Source organism: Henckelia pumila, chromosome 2, assembly GCF_033568475.1.
Source record: "Henckelia pumila isolate YLH828 chromosome 2, ASM3356847v2, whole genome shotgun sequence".
Classification (NCBI taxonomy): Eukaryota; Viridiplantae; Streptophyta; class Magnoliopsida; order Lamiales; family Gesneriaceae; genus Henckelia; species Henckelia pumila.
The window spans coordinates 164083805-164099761 of record NC_133121.1 but is presented as its reverse complement, the minus strand read 5'-3'; positions in this window follow the sequence as shown (position 1 = coordinate 164099761).

The following is a 15957-nucleotide window of genomic DNA, read 5'->3' as shown; positions in this document are numbered from 1 at the left end:
TTGGTAGAACTGGTCAAGACTCGAAAAACTGGTTTTTTGAATTTTTTTTAAAAAATTAGTTTTTATTTTATTTTATAACCTTAATTATATTTATTATTATATATATACATAATTATTGGAATTTTTTTATCGTTAAAAATATTATTTATTAATATTAGAGTTTTTTTATTTAATTAATTATTTAAATAATATATAACTATAAATAATATTTTGAATTTATTTATTTATATAAATTGTTGGGTTGTGAAACACAAACAATCTTGATTTTGATGATAACAAAACTTGTTATTGTGTTTCTAACATATTTAATCAAGTATTGTAGATAGTAGATCAAAGTTGGAAGGTTTGAGCTGTAAATCAAGTTAGTCAAGCTGGCGCAGTTTAGTAAATCAAGCATATCTCATAGCTCGGTGATCCAAATGACTTGAGTCCAAAACGGTTGGAAATATTACTCAAATGTCTACAAGTCATATCTGAGGTCGGATGAGTTAATTCGGATTTATCAAGGCGAAAAGGTGGTCGCAACATCGAGCTGGATGCAAATCAGATCGAAGTTACAACAACCAGATCAAACAGACTAGTCCTGGTATTTTGGACATAACTTAAAGCTCTCTTATTGAAATGGGATGATTCAGTATGCGTTACGAATCTAAGACAATGATCTACAAATCATCTTCAATAAGCTCAATCTGAATCGGAGTGTAAGAGGTAGATAAAGCACGATGAAGTTTTGAGATTTGCACAGAAATTCTGTAGAACAGAATTTCTGACACAACATAGTATTTCAAGTATATCTTTCACAAAAGAACTCAAATCGAGCGATTCTTAATTCCATGAAAATCTAAGAGAAAGGGCTACAACTTTTATGTTTATCACTTTGCCCAAAAATCAGTGAATCAAGAGCTATAATCAAATGAACAGATCAGATCAAACATGACCAAACCAGATCAAGTGAACAAGATCAGATCGAAGTTGCTCTAGACCAGATCAATTGAACCAGACCAGATCAAAGCTCGACCAGATCAAAGTCGGACCAGACCAGATCAAAGCTTGACCGGACCAGATGAGTTTGACCAGATCAAATCGGTCAAACCAGTCCGATGAACAGTAAAATCAGCTCAACTTTAGAAAATGGACATCAACTCAAATATGATCGTTGCAACTTCAGAAAGTGTCTAGAAACATCTCAAACGGTCATATTCTTGAATCTAACGTTCATATCATTCTTGGAGTTATAAATACAACACTTTGAATACAAAACAAGAAAAGAGAATGGAGATTCAAAGTGTGGGCAGCCTACATGAAGAAATTGGCTAGTTGAGAGCATTGCCCTTGGTGTGAAGAACAACATCAAAAATCTTGAGCGTGAACAACTTTAGTTCTTCACACTCAACTCACTCACATATTCAAGAGATGTATTCATAGATTAGTTGAGTGAGAGTCTTAGCACAAAGACATTAAATATTGTGTTTGTAGTCTTGGCATAAGCGACGTTAAACATTATGCTGATTGTGAGGTTGAGGCCTACAGTAGAGAGTGGATAGGAGTTCTTGTTTAGGCATTGGAAAAGTCCTAAATTGGATTGTTTTTGTACAAATGAGTTTGTATAAATCAAAGTCTTCTAGTGGATCCTTCCTAGGTGGAAGAAGGGGTGACGCAGTAGATTGAGCTCCGAACATCCATAAACAAATTCGTGTCTATTTGTTTATCGCATTTACATTATTATTTCCACTGTTTTAAGATGCATTGTTGAAACATTTTATGTGTTCTTCATAGACCAAAATATAACATACAAAGTGTTTGATAAAATGCTTCAACCAAACTGTTTTTATTATTTGAACTTGCATTCTTTGAAAGGATTCATAAAATGTTTATTTGGTTTCTACGAAGGATTATTTTGAGTTTATTACGCTTGGTTTGAAAACCAAACTCGACATAATTCATCGATGCTCGGTTTATTTTTGAACATTTCAAGAACGAGCTATTGTAGCTCTAAAATATTTTTAAGTGTGTATTCACCCCCCTCTACACACCAATTTTCGATCCTAACATAAATATTTAGTTTTCAAAACTTCGATAAATAAATATATATATTTTTATTTATATAAATTTTTTGGTTTTATAATTTAAAATATATTATTAATTATATTATATTATATAAACGATTTTTCGATCTGACCGTCCGGTTAAAACATTTCAACCATTTGTATCGTTTTAAGTTATATCGTTTCGATTATCGGTCCGATTATAAATATATTGCTTAAATAAAAAAAACTAAAAGCCGAAACATAACTAAACTTACAAGACCAAAACCCAAAATTGAATACTGACAGAACCAAATCACAAAACAAGCAAACTTACATGACTGTTATGGTTATTATCCCTTATTTTTATATCACATTTTTAAACTAGAGTGAAGAAATAAGGTAAAATTTTAGGAAAATTGTCTATAAATTCTCAAGAGCAAACTCAAATTATCGGTCAGTTCCTATGTAATAGTTTCTGATAAATCTTTGTCATTTCTTCCTGTAGGTGTGTGTATTAGGAAAAAAACTTGAATATGGCAAAAGAAAAACAGAAATGAATTCAACAGTTGAGGCTCGTGTTGAAAACGATTTTCTTAAAAAGATTTTGACCCGCTCTTGGTGCTTACTGTGTTTGACAATCTTCTCCCAAGATACTACAACTTATACTTATGATTACAACACTGTAAATCACAAGTTTCTTAACCAGAAATGTTATAAACTCTCTCTTGTAAGAAGAAGAAGCAAGATGTATGTAGAATGATTGTGAATATTAAACAAATGAACTTTAATATGATATTTAAAGTTATTGTTATGTAGGAACATGTTTTTTCACCATGTGGTATAACTTTTAATCAAAACAACTGATCATAACCAACCAAGGAAGTCAAAAACCATCAGAAAACTTGAAAAATACATGCACTTTTTGGTAAAAAGTGTCACAGACGCCCGGGGAAATTCCCAAGCAGGGGCACTGATGTAGGGACGCAATACTAGGCGATCCTGCACCACCCCTAGTGCCTAGGTGCGTCCCTTGCTTGCCTGGGCATCTGGTGCAAGGGTGCGATTTTTGGCACCGCGCTTCAATTTTTTTGTTTTACCCTTTTTCCTTTCATTGCCTTTTTCCGAGTTTCTTACTGTATAATTTTAATTCATTTAGTAAAAACAAAATTTTCAACAATCTCCCACATGAATGAAATTAATGCATGAATGCACATGATATCAAAGAGAGTTCAAACTAAAATTCAGTGCATCAAGAGAGGTATCTTGTGGCTTTGAACCTTCCGTAGTAGAATACTATCGGATTTACTAGGCCACAAAGTGAACATGATGTCTTGAACTTCTTGGAGGTTTGTGTAAGATCAGACAATAGTTCCCACACAATGACTTTTCTTCATTTTTATTGGTTTTTTGGTTGTATCCGTTTTGGCCATGGAACACATCTTGGCTTCATAAGAGTTTTAGTGAGGCGGTCTGTCCTCACACTTACATAGGTGGTCTCCTATTAAGAGTATCCTACCGTACTCCGCCTATTCTAAGCAAAGAACCATTAAAAGTTAAACCTTAACCTCACTACATTGGTAGACTTTTAACACTCTTCGTCCTATGAATGAGTTCGAAAAATTCCCGAGTGTTTACTCAAGTTCTCATAATTTAGTTTTTCCATTGAACCAAAATTTAGGGATCTCCAATCAACAAGGTTGGGTTACCTCTATGAGAGATTTATTTTGTAGACTTTATGTCAATTCCTCTTGACAAGTTGTACATATGATCTCTATTCAATGCTTTTGTAAGCGGATCCGTCAAGTTATCCTTTGATTTAATATAATCAATAATGATAAATCTATTAGAGATCAACTGCCTCACAATGTTATGTCTTTGAAGAATATGTCGAGGTTTGCCATTATAAATATTGTTTTGTGCCCTTGAAGTTGTCAATTGACTGTCACAATATATCATAATTGCAGGCACTAGTTTTGACAAACGAATATCCTCTAAAAAATTTCTAAGTCATTTTGCTTCTTCTGTGGTTTTATCAAGTGCGATGAATTAAGATTCTATTGTGGATCTAGTGATACAAGTTTGTTTTGATGACCTCCAATAGACTGCCCCACCACTAATGCTAAAGATATAGCCACTGGTGGATTTAGAGTCTTTGGTGTCAAAATTCCAATTCGCATCGTCGTATCCCTCCATCACCGCATGATATCTTGTGTAATGCAATCCATACTCCAGAGCAATGTTCTAAAAAGCTTGATTAAGATTTGCTTAATCTCGCTTAAGCTTCAAGCTTCCCAAAAACGCTTTGATTTGGCCAAAAGCGGTAGAAAACGGTCAGACATATTTTGACCATGTCATATGTCATTAAATACGCTTAAATATGACTTTTTTAAAAACCAAAATTGATTAATAAGACAAAAAATGTTCATAAATTAGCGATTTTATTAGTAAGTTATTGTTAGCAATGTTAGAAATGTACAATATTATATGGTTAAATGTAGAGATGATGTGAATGCAGTACATATTGAGGGATTTTACAGCTAATGTTTTAAAGTAGACCAATTTAGTTTATGTTCGATGACACGGGACATGAAATGAATGATGAAATAAATTGAATTAGGATCTCACAAAAAATTAATGCATTACACTTGAACTAATTATATTTATTCATTATTTACTCCATTAATTTTTTTGAGATGACTAAAATTATAGTTTAAATTAAAAACTTTTTTTGGGCTTAAGCTCGTAGTAATCGCGCTTAAGCTTAAAAAGCTTGATGATTGATTCTCACGCTTCGAAATGCTTCACGCTTTTTAGAACCTTGCTCCAGAGTATGTCTTAGATATTTAAGCACCCTTGTCAAAGCTTTCCAATGGACATTATTTGGGTTACTGGTAAATCAGCTCATTTTGTTTACCGCACAAGAGATATCTAACCGTGTAACATAAGCCTTTCAATAATTTTGGAGTATTCCAACTGGGAAACTAGTTCCCCATGTTTTTTTACACAATTGGACACTCGTATCTAAAGGCGTCTTTATAGGAGAACAATTATAATCATTAAAATTATTCAAGACGGTTTCAACATAATGAGACCGAGACAAGACTATTGCCTTTGAAGTCCTAGAAATCTTAATCCCTAGTATAACATTGGCAATTCCCAAATCCTTAATGTCAAAATTTTTTGTCTAACATTTTATTTGTTGCTTTTATTACGACGTCTTGATTACTTCCTATTATTAGCATGTCATTAACATATAAACATAATGTGACATAAAAATCTTTTGTGCCCCTTATGTAGACACATTTGTCACACCCGTTAATCTTAAATCCATTTGACAACATGACTTTATCAAAATTTTCATGTCATTGCTTAGGCGCTTGCTTCAGCCTATATAAAGACTTAACGAGTCGACACACTTTCTTTTATTTACCCCGAACAACAAATTCTTTGGGTTGATCCATATCGTCTCTTCTTCTAACTCACCATTCAAGAATGTGGTCTTGACATCCATTTGGTGTATCTCAAGGTTATGAAATAATGCGATTGCGATGAGTACACGAATGAAGGTTATTCTTGAAACTAGTGAATAAGTATAAAAAAATCAAGGCCTTCTTTTTGTCTATATCCTTTAGCCACCAATCTAACCTTGTATTTTTCGATTGTTCCATAGACTTTATATTTTCTTTTTAGGACCCATTTATATCCCAACGTCTTGGTTTCTGGTGGAAGATCCACCAATTCTAAAGTGAGATTATGCAGAATGGACTCCATTTCTGTAACATCCCAAAATTAGCCTAATCGAGATTATAAGAGATTATTATTGATTTTTAGAGATTAAAAGACTCGAAGATTAGATTGGAAGATTTGTATTTTGATCAGGGACTGAATTGCAATTTTTAAAGAATTCAGGGACCAAAGTGCGATTTCATTATTTTGACTTGGTCTTAGGTATTTATAAGGGTGAGTAGGCGTCTTCTTCACTTCATTTTATCTTACTCCTTTACGCCTCAACCTCCATGGACGCCCCAAGCTTTTCTTTTCTTCCGTTTTGCTCGATCCGTCCGATAGAAATTAAATCTGAAGGCATATTTGCGATCACGACTAAGAGAGCTCCGTTCTGAAGTAAGTTTCTTTTATTTCTACGAAGTTTGAATTTTTGGATGTTGATGGAATTGGATTATTTTTGGAGAGGTCTTTCTTGAGCTAGGATAGATCGTATATTCGAAGTCGAATCGAAAAAAAACGTCGTTCGGAATTGTTCTAGTTGAATTATTGATGTTGGGAGTTTTGTTGGATCATTATATTGTTGTCTGTGATTTTTGGTTGATCAGATTATAGCCGTTATGCCGCCGGTTTGAGATTTCAAAAATTTGTGAGTTTTTGAGTTTTGAAATGCCATATGCATTAAAATATCAATCTAATGAAATGCCATATGCATTGAGTTTGAACTCACTCTCTTCAGGCAATACAATTCACTCATATCGAGCAGTATGAAATGCCATATTATCCTGCAAAAATTATAAAGCGCAAAGGTTGTACATAATAACCCCTAGCAGTCCTGTCTAGGAACCAGCTGCCTATTTCAGATTGTAAGTCCAAAATGTTAAAGGCATATATAAAGAGTAGTATTTCGGAGTGGAACTCTTAACTCGAGATTACACAAATAAACTTGTGCATCTAATTCTTTGAGGCCCTACTTGGATAGGAGTATTTCAAATCCATGTATTTTAAATGTCATTTTTGTTTTTTTGTTCAAAAAAAAGATGTTATTTTTGTTGTTTAGAGAAAGAACACCATAAACATTAAATCAGCTTATTTTATTTTTATGTAGTAATTCATTATAGTTAGGATGAATTTTGGGTTCATCCATTAAAGTGGTGATTTGAAATCCATTTTAATCTATTTAACTAGTGTGTAATTAAGTTACGAATTTAAAATTTCTCTATGTTTCATTTTTAACACTAAAATTATAATCGAAATCCATGGATTTGAAATATTTCCATCCAAGCACAACTTGATAAACTTTGGTGTGTTTGATCACTTGCCAATACTGAAAATGAGAGTTGGGAAGCCTGGTAAGGACCACAACAAAGTGGTTACAAATGAATGATACTACTGCCATCTTGCTTGCACCAGAAATTATTTCGAGTTATATGGTGATACACCTTCGATTATTACAGTCCATGAATGTAATAATGTAGTTACAACTTCATATCTTTTGCTAAAAGATAACTTCAAAGATTATCATCTTTTCTACGTGTTCGCATCGATTGAGAAAAAAAAGATAATTTAAACAAACATGCAAAACCAAAAATATATGGCTCCTATCTAGGGGTGTATTCAACCCAAAGTTTTAATGATTTTTAATGACTTTTTAAAATGATAGACTTTGTGGAGTTGACGGATTTTTATTGACTTTTATAGAATCTCGCGGATTTACAAACAGACTTTCATGGATTCTTTGTAGACTTTTCACAGACTTTTATAGAGATTTGTAAATTTTTCATACAATTATATGAATTTGTATCTTTAATATATCTTATCATTTTTCGTTTATTTTGTTGAAGTAATAATTATTTGACATAAATAATAACTTTAATTTGATTTTTTTAATTATTGATTTATTTATTTTAAATTTATATATATTAATTTAACAAAATTAAAAAATTAAAAATTTAGCGATTGTGTAAAATTAATTTTTTTTAAAAAAACATATGATAACTTATAAATTATTTTATCAATTATATCATAAAAATTATTTGTCAATTTTTTTTCATCATTTTTGTTATACGACTATTCAAATATTTGAATTAAGTCATGTTATAATTTTTTGAATCATATATTATTATTATTAAATATTATAATCATTAGTATAAATCATAAATTAAAAAGCACAAAACAATTCAAAATTTTCAAATTTTTGAATAATATTTTTTTATTTTGATTTCAAACTATCCCAAAAAATTTAGGAAAAAAACGAAAAAATACATGAAGATATATATATATATATATATATATATATATATATATGTGTGTGTGTGTGTGTGTGTGTGTGTGTATATATGTATATGTATTTTGAATATGGGAGAGAGTGAGATAGAGAGGAGTGAGGAGATGTGAGAAAGAGAGAGAAATAAGTGTGTTTAAATTTTAGAAATCCATTCAAATCTTTGAGTTAGACTATAGACATTTTTTTACAAATTATAGTTGTACCTTAAACATTAATGTTTGTATGTCAATGAATTTCATGGAGTTATTAAAAGTCCATTGACATTTTGAATAACACTAGACTTTTGTAGAGTTTTTAAAAGTCAAGGTTGAATACCACTAGATTTTTATAGAGTATATAAAAGTCATGATTGAATACCACTAGACTTCTAAAATCCACAAAAGTCATCAATTCTCCTCATTGAATATACCCCTAAGAGCCTAGTTACGCCAACAATAAAATAAATGACGAGACTCACCCTATCTAGAAACACATGTTAGATTCTTGAAATTAGTATTCCCCATATATTTTGTGATCCGTCGACTTAAAATCACCCTTCCAAACAGATGAGACTGTTCACATGAGAGAAAAAATTGTATGCTTTTGCATCCGTGTTGGAACAATCAGTAACCAACTCGAACAACTGAATTTCTCTCGTCTTAAAATTATAAGCTATGCAACGTCCCTGATCATATGAAGTAGTGAGGGCCAACACCTCCCTCACTACTAACTGTTGGAATTCAAATACATTTGTGGATTCAACAATTAAAAATTAATCATGGTGGCTACCAAACTTGATGCCATTCACACCATGGTTTCACACTTCAACAACCCCCAAATTTTGCCTATAAATAGCCTCATTTGCTTTGATTCAAAACCATTCCAAGAAATCCCAAAACACAAACAATATTGAGTGTTTTGTAGCCTAGTCATTTAGATAAATTTTAGTATGCTCTGTGGTTGCGGCGATGTCCGATCTTCCACATCAAAAAAAATTTTCTACGTGATTAGAGTTGTGTGAGTTCCAGTAGGAATGTGTTGTACCCATTATTGATATAGTGGAGTTTTTTCTTGGTGGACTTCGGTCCCGTGGTTTTTTCCTAATTTGGGTTTTCCACGTAAAAATACTTGTGTCATTCTTATTCGTTCATATTATCTTGATTGATATTGATATCATTGAAACACTTTGATCCGATAGTATCACTGAAGGGGAAAAGAATCAAACGTTTCCGCTACATAAAAGTCAATTAAATTTGGATATCTTTTGGTATCAGAGCCACGTCGAATATAGGATCCCCTTGGAGGGATGTTCAAATTGAACATGTCAAACTATTCCATATGGAAGACAAGCATATTGGATCTGCTATATCCATTGAGTGGTGATGATGTCAAGCCAGAAAATCAATCAAATGAAGAATGGACTATACTGCATCGAAAAACTATTGGTTATATACGACGTTTTATCGAGCATAGTATATTCCATCACTTTGAAAACGAAGATAAGGTTGATGCTTTGTGGAGAAAAATTGAAGCTATGTTTGAGAGGAATAATGCCTTAAACAAAGCCTCAATTATCAGAAGTATCGCACTACCAAATACAAAGAAGGTGCAAATATGACGGAGCACCTAAATACTTATCAGGGTTTAATCAACAAATCTACCACCATGAAGATTGCCCTAGATGATGAAGTTACAACCCTGTTTTTACTGAGCTCTTTGCCAGACAGTTGGAATACTCTTGTGGTATCGCTCAGTAATTCTTCTCTTGATGGAAATATGACATTACAAACAGTCAAAGATTGCCTTCTCACTGAAGAGTCCAGAATAAAAGAGCAAGAATATAACTCTGAAACCAAGTCATTGGTTACAGAAACGGTTGATAATAGAGGACGAAGTTACACCAGAGGTCCTCAGAAAGGAATAGACAAATCCAGGGGGAAGTCTAAGACCAAAAAAGAATTCAAGTGCCATTATTGCGGAGGTCCAAATCATTATGAAAGAGAATGCAGGAAAAAGAAGAGAGATCAAATGAATGGTACAAAGTCAGAAGAGAAAGACACAATTGCTGTTACATCTGATGGTGCTATTATCATTCTTGGCGATGACTCATGTTTCAGTCTATCATACCAACAAACCGATTGGATTATTGATTCCGAAGCTTCATATCATATCACTCCACACAGAGATATGTTTGCGTCCTACTCAAGTGGAAACTTTGGAAAAGTTAGAATGACCAATCAAGTTTGACAGAAGTCATTGGTATGGGGAGCATTGTCTTGGAGACAGATACATGATTTCGTGATTTTGTCTCACTCTCAAAAAAGTTCGCCATGTTCTAGATGTTTGACTTAATATCATTTCCGCTGGAAAGCTTGATGATGAAGGCTGTGGCAGTCACTTTGGAGAAGGAAAATGGAAACTCACCAAAGGTTCTCTCATTATTGCTAGAGGTGTGAAGTAGAACTCTCTCTATCTGATGCAGGCTAAGATATCCAGTGGAGAGGTAAACACATCTACGAAAAATTTCTCCATTGAATTATGGCACAAGAGACTTGGACACATAAGCCAAAAAGGAATGGAAACTTTGGTTAGAAAGAAACTCCTACCTGAAGTATCTGGTATGAACTTGGAAACCTGTGTTGATTTTTTAGCTAAAAAACAACATAGAGTTGCATTTCAAAGTTTTTCTCCATCTGAAAAAACTCAACGCTTGGATTTAGTGCACATAGACTTGTGCTATATGAAAGAAAGAACTCTCGGCAGTGCTCTATATTTCGTGACCTTTATCGATGATTTCTCCCGAAAGATCTGGTTCTTTGAGTTAAAATTTAAAGATCATGTTCTTGAGATCTTTAAGAATTTTCACGCAAAATTTGAAAGAGAAACTGGAATAAAGTTGAAATGTGTTCGAGCAGACAATGGTGGCAAATACAGGGGTCCATTTGAGCAATATTGCTCATCTCATGGAATCAGGCTTGATAAAAGTGTTCCAAAAACACCTCAGCACAACGGTGTGGCTGAAAGAATGAACAAAAAAATTTGTGAGAGGATAAAATGATGTTATCTCAGTCCAAATTGCCCAATTCCTTTTGGGGTGAAGCTATGAGAACTGCAATTGATTTGATCAACCTTTCTCCATTAGCTCCGTTAGATGGTGATGTTCCTAACAGAGTTTGGTTTGGAAAAGATTTCTCCTACAAACACTTGAGAGTGTTTGGATGTAGAGACTTTGTTCATATTCCAAAAGACGAAAGATACAAGCTTGATGATAAATCTAAAAAGTGCATATTTTTGGGTTATGTCCATGAAGAGTTTGGATATCGACTATGGGATCCAGTAAATCAAAAGATTGTTAGAAGCCGAGATGTTGTAGTTCTTGAAGATGAGATTGGTTGTGATGTTGAATACAATAAAAAATCACAACCATCCAGTTCAGAAATCCCATTCAATCTAGATCCAGTTCGTTCACCCATAGTTCGTCATCATGGGAGATATATGCAGAGTGATCATGAAGAGTTAGTTGAACCAGATGATACTCAAGACAACTCTTCAAATTCACCTTCCGAGACAAAGATTAGAAGGTCAACCAGATAGACAATACCTTCTACAAGATACAGTCCACATGAATATGTGATGCTCACTGATGGCGGAGAACCAGAAAGTTTTAAAGAAGCTATATCAAGTGCTCAAAAATATAAGTGGATCAAAGCGATGAAAGATGAGATGCAATCGCTTCATGACAATCATACCTATGGATTGGTAAATCTACCGAAAGGTAAGAGAGCACATAAAAATAAATGGGTTTACAGGTTGAAGACTGAAGAAAATGGATCACGACTGAGGTACAAAGCAAGGCTGGTTGTAAAAGGTTTCAACCAAAAGAAAGGTGTTTATTTTGATGAAATTTTCTCACCAGTGGTGAAGATGTAGTAACCCGTAACCAAAATTAGTGATTAAGTGCTAATCAAATCATTAATCCTATTAATTATGAGTAAAAGTGATTAAGGGGACTCTTAATGGATAATCGGAGTCCGGAATTGGATTTGGAATACTTGAAAATGGTTTGAGGGTCGTCGAGTTCGGACGGTCCGAAGTCAGGGTTCGGACAACCCGAAGAGTGGTTCGGACGCTCCGAACGTGCTGCCGACAGTCGTCATGGATGACGTCATTATGCTGACGTAAGCAATGACGTAATATTGGGTTTGGATGACCCGAAGACAAGATCGGACGATCCGATCGTGTTCGGACGCTCCGAAGTCCAGTTCAGACGATCCGAACTCCGTTTATAAATAGGAGGGACGAGATTCACTTTCAAACGCACCTCTCACCTTTTCTCTCTCGATTCCTTAGCCTTCTAACTCAGATCTAGGGAATTCTAGGCATCCCATCGGGAATCCGGAAGTGGCTTAGCGATCCAGGCATCGTAGCGGAGCTGTGGCCTAGTTTTGAGGCAATCGACAGCAAAGGGCTAACGACGGACGAAAGTATAACTTTTGCTTCCTAAAAATATTTAGGAGTATGCAATAGCTTAGTAAAGGTTTTTAGAACACTATAATGATAGTAGTATCATTTGGCAGTGTAGAGCAGACTATAGGCGTGGACCTAGAGTTGGTAGAGCTTGCACTGATTTGAGGTACGAAAGTACTGTTCGAGATATCCTGACTGAGTATGCATGTATTATGTGACTGCATGATTTATATGCCATGATTTTATGCTGCATCCATTTGCATATTGAGCTATCTCCTTCGAGATGTCTATTAGTAGGGTTGTACCCTATCCTATTAGTGGATGGACTTCCATCGACTTGGGTCCAGCATATCCACTGGTATTTTGGTATGGGAGCCACCTCCTGAAGCGACGACACAGCATGCTACATACCAGGGCCCGGTCTGTCTTTATTCTCTGATCCTTGACCTCGAGTTTATAGGGAGTTCACTTTACATGCATGTATACTCATACTCTCGTACTGAGTGTTTTATGCTCACGTCTCGTACTCTGTGTCTCTGGACATCCTATTCCATGGGGCAGGTTTGCGATTGGACGAGGCGGGTGGATCCAAGAAGGGCTAGTCAGTGGTTGGCCAGCTGGAGCTTCGTCTAGGTTTTATTTCTGTTGTTCTGGGTTTATACAGCTATTCGATTTGGTTGTATATTATTTTGGATAATTACAAATTCCTTGCCTTGGGATTGTAATTTTATAATTGGTTTCCGCAGTTTAATTTTGATATCTGTTTAATTAAGTTAATTGCATGCCTAAGGTCTGTTTAGTAGGTGATCCAGGTAAGGGTCACTATATTTATGGTATCAGAGCATGCATAGTATTCTTGGGATTTAGATTCTGCATAAGGTAACCGCAAGGTTGATTTTGTAGATGGCGAACTACGATGACCAGAGTAGCCATGGTAGTGGAGGTGGACGCTGGGGAGATGACGATCGTGAGCGTAGTCGGGACCGTCATCATCGTCTTCGTGATGGGGATCGTTTCATTGTACGACGATTTTTGCAGATGGGTCCTAAGCCCCTGGTTGGAGGTGAGTCTCCGAAGGATGCGGAGAACTGGTTAGACCGCATGGAGATGACTTTTCAGACTTACCACTGCACCGAGGAGCAAAAAAGGGAGACCCTTGGCTATCTTCTGGATGGGCGAGCCCGTAGGTGGTGGAGGTTTACTTCTGCACCCTTTATTGCGGCGAGAGAAGTGGCCACCTGGGCTGAGTTCCGCATAGCTTTTCAGAAGCTGTATTTTCCTCCTACACTCCGACAAACGAAGGCAGGTGAGTTACTGAGCTTGCGGCAAGGAGCTATGTCTATCGGGGAATATCAACAGAAGTTCTTCGATCTACTGTCTTATTGCCCGGAGATTGCTGACAGCTCCGAGATGAAGTATAATCTGTTCCTTCAGGGCCTTAACCCTGAGATCCATGACCGTGTGGCGGTTGGCGATAACATGTCCTACGAGGGTTTGGTGAGCCGTTGTCACCAGGCAGAGGACAGCATTCGGCGGAACAGGTGTTTCCCTCAGTCGAGGCCTGTGAGTTCTTTGGGTCCCCGTGCCCAATCTTTTAAGAAGTCTGGATCTACTTCTTCCTCTGGTTCTGGAGGTGTTGTTCGCTTTGGGAAGAAGGACAAGTGCGACCATTGCGGGAAGAACCATCCGTCAGACAAGTGCCGTAGAGCCTCTGGAGCTTGTTTTCGATGTGGAGAGATGTGTCATATCCAGAGGGATTGTCCACTATCTGGGGGAGGCGGTTCTGGTTCAGGATCAGGTTCTCAGGCCACCGTTCAGCAGAGGTCACAGGGACAGTCTGCTGGGAGTTCTCACTTGAAGCCGCGGGCTTCTGGCTAGGTATTTGCCTTGAGACATGATCAGGCTGTGGAGGAGAATGAGAAGGTCATCGCAGGTACTTTTCTGCTTTATGGTATACCTGCTCTTGTACTTATTGACACTGGTGCATCTCATTCCTTCATTTCTGCACGTTTTGTTAAGAGGCATAAACTACCATGCATTGCACTAGACGTAGTAGTTTCTGTTTCTACTCCGACGGGTCAATCTACTTTGGCCAAGCATCTAGTGATGGGTTGCCCTTTAGAGTTCGAAGGGAACATTCTGTTGGCGAATCTCATGGTCCTTGCGATGGACGATTTTGATTGTATTCTGGGAATAGACATGCTGACTACCTATCGAGCTTCAGTGGACTCCTATCAGAGACTAGTACGCTTTCATCTAGAAGGGATTGATAGCTGGTTTTTCTATGGTGAGGGAGCGCGACCCCCGATGCCTTTGGTATCAGCTTTGAGAGCCTGTCGAGCTTTAGATTCTGGCGGGGAAGACTACCTTATCTATGCAGTTGATTTGTCCGCTGAGAGCATTGGGATAGAGAGTATTCCTGTTGTGGATGAATTTTCAGATGTATTTCAGATGAGATTTCGGGTTTTCCTCCTGCTAGAGAAGTCGAGTTTGGCATAGAGTTGATGCCGGGTACTTCGCCTATTTCTCGAGCGCCGTATCGTCTGGCTCCGTCAGAGATTCTTGAGTTGAAGAATCAGTTACAGGATCTATTGGACAAGGGGTACATCCGTCCTAGTGTATCTCCTTGGGGAGCTCCTGTTCTTTTTGTGAAGAAGAAGGATGGGTCTATGCGGTTGTGCATCGAATATCGGGAGCTGAATCGAGTTACTGTGAAGAACAAGTATCCGTTGCCTCGCATTTATGACTTGTTTGATCAGCTGCAGGGTACTTCTGTTTACTCCAAGATTGACCTGAGATCTGGGTATCATCAGTTGAGAGTCCGAGATCAAGACGTAGCCAAGACTGCATTCCGTACATTACGAGTTCCTAGTGATGCCATTTGGTTTGACCAATGCGCCGGCTATATTCATGGATCTGATGAACCGCGTTTTCAGGGAGTATTTGGACGCGTAATGCGGAAGAGCATGTTTCTCACTTGTGGTTAGTACTACAGACTCTTCGGGATGAGCAGTTGTACGCCAAGCTTAGAAAGTGTGAGTTTTGGATGGATCGAGTGGTCTTTCTTGGCCATATTATATCCAGGGAGGGGATTTCTGTTGATCCGAGCAAGATTGAGGCTGTGCTTAATTGGTCGCATCCAACGACAGTTGCTGAGATCCGTAGCTTTCTGGGTCTAGCAGGATATTATCGTCGCTTCATTCTGAACTTCTCTCAGCTAGCTCGACTGTTGACACAGCTTACCCGTAAGGGTGTCGATTTCGAGTGGTCCTCCGAGTGTGAGGAGAATTTCTGTGAGCTTCGATGGCGGTTGACTTCTGCGCCGGTGTTGGCATTACCGTTAGGATCTGGAGGGTATGTGGTGTACACTGATGCTTCTCTTCAGGGGTTAGGTTGTGTCCTGACTCAGAATGGGCATGTGATCGCATACGCTTCTAGACAGCTGAAGCTTCACGAGGACAACTACCCAGTCCA